Source organism: Camellia sinensis, chromosome 15 (genome assembly GCF_055761805.1).
Source record: "Camellia sinensis isolate YWXY chromosome 15, ASM5576180v1, whole genome shotgun sequence".
Taxonomy (NCBI): domain Eukaryota; kingdom Viridiplantae; phylum Streptophyta; class Magnoliopsida; order Ericales; family Theaceae; genus Camellia; species Camellia sinensis.
The window spans coordinates 102,082,576-102,091,378 of NC_138975.1; positions in this window are offsets into that span (position 1 = coordinate 102,082,576).

Here is an 8,803-nt window from a genome sequence, read left to right on the forward strand (position 1 = left end):
TGATCTTAGGTTACATTCCTGAAATAGTTTACGCTCTCTATACAATTCTCTGTGTCAATCGTGATATGACTCACGCTGATTACCCTCCACTCGCCTAGTCTCTCTCCCTCTCTCTCTCTCTCTCTCTCTCTCTCTCTCTCTCTCTCTTTGTGTGGAAATATGTGTGTTTAGCTGTAATCTCATGGTATATGGCCCTATGTGTGAAATTAATTTGATTGAGCTTGAACTCTCGCTATTTGATTGAATTGCTTTGATTTAATTCAATTATTCTCTTATTTATTTGTATTTCAAATACATGTGTATAGATTTGGGAGTGATTTGGTATGTATTATATGTGATTGAGTGGAAGTTTGTGATTATATGTTGGGCTAATTTCTAGATGTGTTGGCTCTTTTTTGATATTTGTTGCTTCAATCTCTCTATTAATTTGTTTGCTTGCTCAGAAATTGAAGGGAAAAAAATGGAAAATGTGATAGTGAATATTTATATTTGATTGCTTCAATCTCTCTCAGTTTGCTTCTCTCTATCTCTCGGTCTCTTAATCTACCTATAACTACTTATCTAGCTTTCTCATATTCTATCTATGATTTTGGATCATTTATCATCTCTCTGTGCACCCTTAAGTTTGTAGACATTGAGTTCAAGTTCTAAGTTTTGCGGTAAACATTCAATCAAAATTCAAGCTGAAACCCTAGCATCTTTTGTACACTCAGTAGGACAAATTAGTGTTGCCACCATTTCTTATGCAAGGTAAACCTTACAGCTAAAGTTCAATTTATGTTCATAATCGTGTATAAATGATGAAATATTAAATTCTAGGTTAGTTATTAGGTGTCTGGATTCTGCTACTTCAACCTTAATTTATTAAAATTCATACAAATAACTTTACAGGAATGATGTGGCAATGCTCGGACAAGAAATTTAAATTTAGTACTATTGGAATTGATTGTATAATTCCACATAACTTTCAATTGTAGTTGCTTGCACTATTATTTTCCTTTTTCCTTTCCATGAGATTGTGATGCATTCACAGAATAATCCAGCATGCTGATTGATTAATTATATAAAACCAGAGTTTGACCAATAGTCACTAACTCACTATGAAACCAAAATGGACTAAGAACTTGTTTGTGTGCTCCATGAAAATGGAAATCTATAGACTAGAATAATGAAGAAAATACAGCCGTCATGATGAAAAATGATTAAAATTTGGAACAATGCCTTTAATAATTTTCTTATATATGTAACAATTAGATAATGTTTGAAATTTGTGATTCACTTAAGTGGGAAAAAAAAATCTAATTATGGTATGTTATCTACATTTTGCATTCATTGAACAAACAATACATTATGTGTAAGATTTGAACATGGTCTAACTCGTTCAATTAGAAAAGGCTGCCTTTCTTTAGACCACAACCTGAAGTTTTAAATAATCATCTTAATCGAACCTGAAACTTAAATGAATGTATGACGACCCCATCAAGTATAATAATTAACTTTTAATTAATTAAGGCGATTTAAATTTTAATTGTCCATTATTCTGATTTAATTTGAAATTTATAAGAATTATTGAGTCTGATTTGTAAATGATTTTATTAAGAATTTATTTTGGAATTAGAAATGAAGTCTAAATAGCCTAAGGAGGTAAAATTGATGAGTTGAATCAGTTTAGTTTCAAGTATTGGATCATATGAGAGTATAATTTAATATTCGATTCAATTCTATTCCGTTTAGTAAAATTAAGATTTGATTAATTGGGTCTAAATTGAAATTAATTAAGCCAGTATGATTATAAGGATTAGTAATTGTAATTATTATGAATTAAATTTACTTATGAGAAGTTCGATTTGAGTGTGTAATTTATTGATGGAGATTTTGAGTTTGATTTGAAATTGAAGGCCTTAATAATTTAAGAAACCAAAATTGATGATGGAAATAAATTTAATTTAATATTAAGAATCTTTTGGAGTTTGATTAAAAATCTAATTATATTGGTAAAAATTAAATAAAATTAATTGAGCCTTAATTGAAGGCAAATAGGCTAATTAAATTATGTGGGTGTGGGTGTGGGTGTGGGTGTGGGTGTGCTGGGAAATCTATGTGTGTGCTGAGAAATCTGTGTATGTATTTGCATGATAAGGAATGTGCTGGAGGCTTTGTAAGTGTGTATGTGTGCGCGTGTTTCATTGTCAAAGAAGTGGGATGTTGTGTGTAAGATTGAAGGAGTCAAGAGGTGAACTCAATATACATGTTTGTGCTGGAAGAGTTAGAAAGAGAGTAAGTTCTAGAGTTAAGAGAGAGTGTAGAGAGAGAGAGAGAGCTCATCCCATCTTGGTTGTTGGAAAAGAAAGCTTGCTGGAGAGTGAGAGAATTCAAGATAAACAATTAAGAAAGTAAAGGAAATATGAAGAATTGAAGAGAGACTATACAAATTTTGAAGGGCTTCACCAAATTCAAGAGTTTAGGTAAGAAATCCAAGCTTAATCCTTATATTAATTACTTAGCAACTAAAATCAAGTGGTAATTGGGTTTAATTTCATGAAATTAGAAAGGGATGAAGAAAACAATGAAAAAGATTTGAGTCAAGTTTGATAATTAAGAAATTGATGTTGTGATTTAATATTTGAGTTTGATTTTTGTCATCTTTCATAAATTTGAAGTTCATCCTTACATGCAACTTGGAATTTTAAAATTTTAGACTTTACTTCATGTTTTAAAGGGCTATGAGTTTAAATTTGGGTTTGATATGAAGAGAATTAAAAAAAAAAAAAAATCTAAATTAGAGCAATTCAAGAAGTAAATTATGATTTGAAAATATAAAATTAGTTAGTTTTGATCTTAATTTCATACATGCAAATACTTTTCTAAGAGTTTTCTAGCTTCAATTTCATGATTTAAAGGAAATAGAAAAGAGTTAGAAATCAATTTCATGTAATTTGAAAAGTAGTAAAAGGATGAAGAAATTGAATTAGATTCAAGATTATGAAAGTTAATTTAGAAATTAATTATTTTGGGTTGATTTTGAAAGTCATAGTTAAATTAAATTTCATAAATTACATACAATTTTATTGTGCATTTGATTTTGAAGAAGAATTTTTCATGAGTTTATGCGTTTTGATTCCAATAAATTAATTAATAATTATGTTTCATGATTTTGAGTTTGGATTTTAAAGTGTTGATATATGAAAGTTTTTGTATTGAATTGTATTTCAGAAAACTCATGAGTTTCATGGTTAATTTCATACTTATTTTTCAAAGAAAGAGAAGTTTGAAAATATTTGCATGCATGGAGTTTGATTTAAGTTTTGACAACTTTATGAGATTTTAAGCAAATGATTTATAAGTGTTTATGTTTTGTAAAGTGTTTTCAAGGTTTTGATCAAGATATGTATGGGTCTAAAGATTGAAAAATGCATTTGAAAAACATTTTTGAGAGATTCGAAATTTTGAGATTTTACAAACCGATCAAGCGGACTAATTACCGCTCGAGCGCACATTGAAGGCTTCCAGTACTTTTGCAGTCTTTTACAAACCGCTCAAGCAACTAATGGTTCGCTCGAGCGAACAACTCCTTTTAGCATATTTTGAAAAAACTGTATTTAAGTTCATATTTCCATTCTTATCTCTTCCTATACATTCTTAGGCATGAATTATAACTCATTGAGGATTAATAAGCCAACAATCAACATAAATTAGTTGGTTAAAGAATAAGTCATTGACATAGTAGTAATTGATTAAGAAGCTAAGTAAGAAATTCATTTATTTAGAAAAGAATGATTTAGTAATGAAAGCATGGTCTTCAAAATCGGACCGGACCGGCCAGTCCACTGGTTGGGGTTCCGGTCCAGATATACCCTCTAAACCGTTCGAAGCTAAAAGCCGGCCTATTTATAGAGAATTGGGAAAACCAGCGGTTGAACCAGCTCTACATCCGAGAGATAGTGTAATTGCATGGAGTACCAATATCTATCGTCTCTAATCATGATCCTAGGTTCACCTCGAGATTTTTGGAAAGCTTGCAGAAGGGCTTGGGAACAGAGTTATGCTTCAGCACTGTTTTTCACCACCAGACTAACGGCCAATCCGAGTGCACCATCCAAACATTGGAAGATATGTTGAGGGCATGTGTTATGGACTTCAAGGGCAACTGGGAGCGACATATATCCTTAGTAGAGTTTGTCTATAACAATAGCTTCCAGGCTAGTATTCAGATGGTACCATTTGAAGCACTTTACGGTCGACCCTGCCAATCTTCGATTTGTTGGATCGAGATTAGAGAAGCTGGGTTAGTGGGGCCAGAAATTGTTCAAGAAACAACCGAAAAAGTGAAGCTCATCCAACAACGACTTAAGGCAGCCCAGGACAGACAAAAGAGTTATGCAGATTAGAGGATGAGGCCTTTGACCTTTGAAGTCGGAGATCATGTGTTCTTGAAAATACAACCCCGACGAGGAATCATTCAATTTGGGAAGAAAGGGAAACTGTCACCACGATACATTGGACCTTTCGAGGTTATACAAAGGGTTGGTGAAGTTGCGTATTACCTAGCCTTACCACCACAGCTAGCCAGTATCCATGATGTGTTTCACGTGTCGATTCTTCGAAAGTACTTCTCCAACCCCTCTCACATTGTCAACTGGGAGGAAATCAGTCTAGACAAAGTTGCCACTTTTGAAGGACCAGTAGCGATACAAGATACTCGAGAGAAGAATCTTAGGGGCAAGATGGTTCATTTAGTAAAGGTACTTCGGCAACATCGTGGAATTAAAGAACCAACTAGGGAACGTAAAGACGCGATGCAGACAAACTATCCCCAACTATTGAACCTAGTGTGTGATTGTAATTTCGAGGACGAAATTAGTTTAAGGGGGATAGGTTGTGAGGCCCCTAACTTTTTGTAATTTCCTCAAACCCTTATAGTGGAAGAATTTCAATAAGAAACCCTATTTCTCCAATTCTTGCAAATTAAACCCTAGAAATTAGGAACGACTGCACGAGCTCACCGGCAAACCCTACTCGATCGACTCTGAGAACTTAGGGAACTTTATATATAAAAAAACAAAAAAAAAAATCCTAAATTAATAATTTAGAAATCCTAGAATGAAAATTTATAAGAGAAAAATCCTAATTTTCGGTAATCACTATTTTAGCCCAGTATCTCGCCTTTTGTGGCGAACCAGCACCACGTGACCCGAATTTATTTTCCTATTGTTATTTTATTGATTATATGACTTAAATATATATTTCATTTTAAAATTTCAGATTCAGCTTTTTTCTTTCTTTATTATTGCATTTTGGCCCCAAAACCCCAAATATTTTAATCAAATAAGGTATAACTATCATTATATTGATATATACATAATACCTATTATATATTATAAAAAAAAAAAAAGATTTCCCACATGTGTAAAAGAGGACCAGCCGGTTATGAATAGTGTAGGAGGGACAAGAAAAAAAAAAAAAAACTATTTTTTTTTTATATAGAATATCTTGATATATCTTTGAAAATATATTTTGAATGACTAGCATTTATTGTTATGTCCTTTTGTCTCCCAATTAGCAACTAAGTAGGATTACTTTTTCCTAATCAAGATTACCTAACACTAATCCTAATTGGAATACAACCAAACTTTGAATAGTTCCCATTAGAATCCAACCAAACCAAACAAGCCTTTCTCTCTCCTCTTGGCATGTAAATACAATGCCTTACATGCTGATTTTTGTCACTCAAAAATACACACACACAACCGGTTTTCAGAGAGAAGAAAGAGAGAGAGAGAGAGAGAGGGAGAGAGCGCTTCTAAGTTTTATAGAAAAAGAGAGAAAGAACGAAAAAGAGAAGGAAAATAGGAAAGCTCTAGCAACTAAGTGTAGTTCGACTTTTCGTGCTCTTTTCGGATACGACTAGCCCTGCAATTTGGATTCCCGTGGTTTTGAATCTGATTCCACAAGTGCAATGTGAAATAGATAAACACAAATGAGTCCAAACCCAGCAATTCTTTTGAAAAATCGATTTTGAATCAAAATGCTAAAAATGAACTGTTTTGCCATATACAGAGTTGCCACCTAAATATTTTTAGAAACTTTAGGAAACCCATAACTCGTGCAAAAGGCCACGTGTCCCTCTCACAAAGATTGTCTCGGCTTGGGAACTTAAGTACGAGAGGAGAAGGTCATGAATTGAGCATCCCACTCACCCGATCAAAGATCGGCCTCTACTAATCATGATGTGATTCTTATTTACATTATATGCTCTTGTTCCGGTTATTAGGCTAACATTACTATGTGTTGCACAAAAGTATAGACTAATTTGGAAAAATTGGAACATTTGATTTCAAGTTTGTTTTTAAAATTGTTTCAAATATGTACCACTTGAAAAAGTGATATTATATATTCTTCGATCAAACTATTCTAGTTTAAGCAATTAGCCTCCATCTATAGGCATTCAAGAGTTACCTCATTTAAGCACTTAGCCTCATGAAAATATGCTTGACATGGCAAGAATCATACTCATGCAATATGGTAAAGCAATAAATGCTTACCTAGTAGTCCAAGGCGAGCCAAAACAAAAGAGTTAGAAAAATGCATGGTCCTAACTAATGAAATATGACTAATGCAACACATGCAAGATGGAATTAATAGGCTCAACTACTAATATAACATGTGAATCAAATTTGATAGCATGTAGTTTAAACACGTATTCAACGAAGTAATAAACAATAATGCTTGTTAGAATGATGAACCGAGCCTCGATGCATGCAAGACAAGTGGATGCAAATCATGGATTATGTTAAATGAAACGCGATGTTCTATTATATCAATCATAAGTAAATAAATAAAAGAGAGAAAGACGTGGGGTTGGAAAACATACACAAATATTACATATTGGCCCCTACACATGAGGGTCCAAATGAATGCCCTAGCTAATTACTACGAATTAACTAATCTATTACAACCCAAATGAAATAAGTTAAATATGCCAGCTAATTGTTAAAACATCACAAATTAACTAACTACTTTAGCTAATTAATTAAGTACAACACAAAACTAACTAACTATTCTAACTAAACTAACTAATTAGTTATAAGTCCGCTACTTTAAGTACAACATGCCACTATTACAACATTATTTTAACGGATCCTGAGAATCGAGGAATGGTTTATGCATGGATGTGGATTTCCATCTGAAAATGCTCTCCGTTTTGCTACTGAAATGCTTATGTTGCACAGTCAAGAGATTGCAGTAATTTTTTTACCTCAGTTTTACTCTGTTCTGCAGGAAACCATACACTGCCTTGTTGGAAAAAGTGGCCGGTAGGCTAGAAGTGGTGGCCGACCGGCCACTGATGTTAGGTTTCTCCTACTGCAACAGAAAATGAACAGAGCACAAACAGAGCATTCTCAGGGTATGTTTATCCACCCTACATCTCCTTATCATCAAACAACTCAAAGGAGAGGTAGGCTCAATTCGCAAGACATCAATCGGTGCAATTTCATTGCGTCATGACTTATGAACCAAGGGATATAATTTCAATAAATGATAAGGAAAGACCAACAAAACCTCCTCCATATCATTGATTGATCAAGGGAAAGGGTTGACATTGATTCTTGAACCGTTTTCATTACTAACAAGTATGAAATGACTCAAGACTCAATAGGTTCAATTGATGTCCGATTGAACCCAAACCATTTTATTATCTTGTTTCATTTTAACCCCAATTTGTATTACTCCATTTTAATTACCTTCCATTCATTAGTCAATTAAGTCCAATAATGAGCTTTAAGTCCACTATTAGAGAGAAGTCTCAAACCAAATGTTGTTTTAGGCATGAGAGAGAGATCATGTCGTTGGTAATGAACCCCCAAAGGGATTAAACCGCTAAGCACAATATCACCCTTCAAGCTTAAACAACACTCTTTTAGGAGCAACTCTCAAAACAAAGAGAAAAGACCAAGAAATGAAGGAGATTACAGAGATGCTTAAAGGTAAACACAAAGTATGGAAAGCAGGAAATAAATGCTATCAACTCAAATAGGTTGGTGGCTAAGGCTTAGACCACCAAGCCGATGAGGACTATTACACTACAAGCATACTATACAAAGCATGAATGAAACTAACACATAAAAATAGTCCTATGTTAGCTCAAAATAATGCTGGACTTAAAGTAAAAACAGCTAAAAGAGCAAGCTAAAAACGTAAAGCAATTAAGCTAATAAACAAGCACAAGGAGGGGAGGCTACCCCCTCTATTTTTGGAACTTCAAAACATGATTTTTAGTCTCTGGAAAACTCTGAAAACCAGTGGTAAAAAGCTCAAAAGAAGTTTATAAAAAGGTGAGAAACACAAGAGTAAAAGCCTATGAAACAAGGTTCAAAGAAGGGTGATCCATCCCTCTACTTTTAATGGCTTCAAACCACAAGTTTCAGCCCAAAAATACTGGTGATGAACAAGTCAAAAATAGCAAGAAAATATGAGAAAAAGATGGTATGAAAGAACTAGAATGTACACATCTTGAAGAGGAATGATCCTTTTGAGCTACAAATCAACAATTCCACACCCTCACGAGCTAAAATACAAGCTCAAAAACACCTCAGCAAAGAACCCTCAAGGTTTGGTTTAGAGTGTCTAAGTAAAGGGTACAGAAGTTGCAAGGGAGAGAGAGAATTGTAGAAAGAGAGAAATAATTTCCAAACTTTTGTTCCAAAATTTTCCAACCCTACATTATGAGAGAGGGTCAAGTATATATAGAAAAGTTTCTTTGGCTCTCAGAAATATCAGTATACATACAGCTGGTATCATGCAT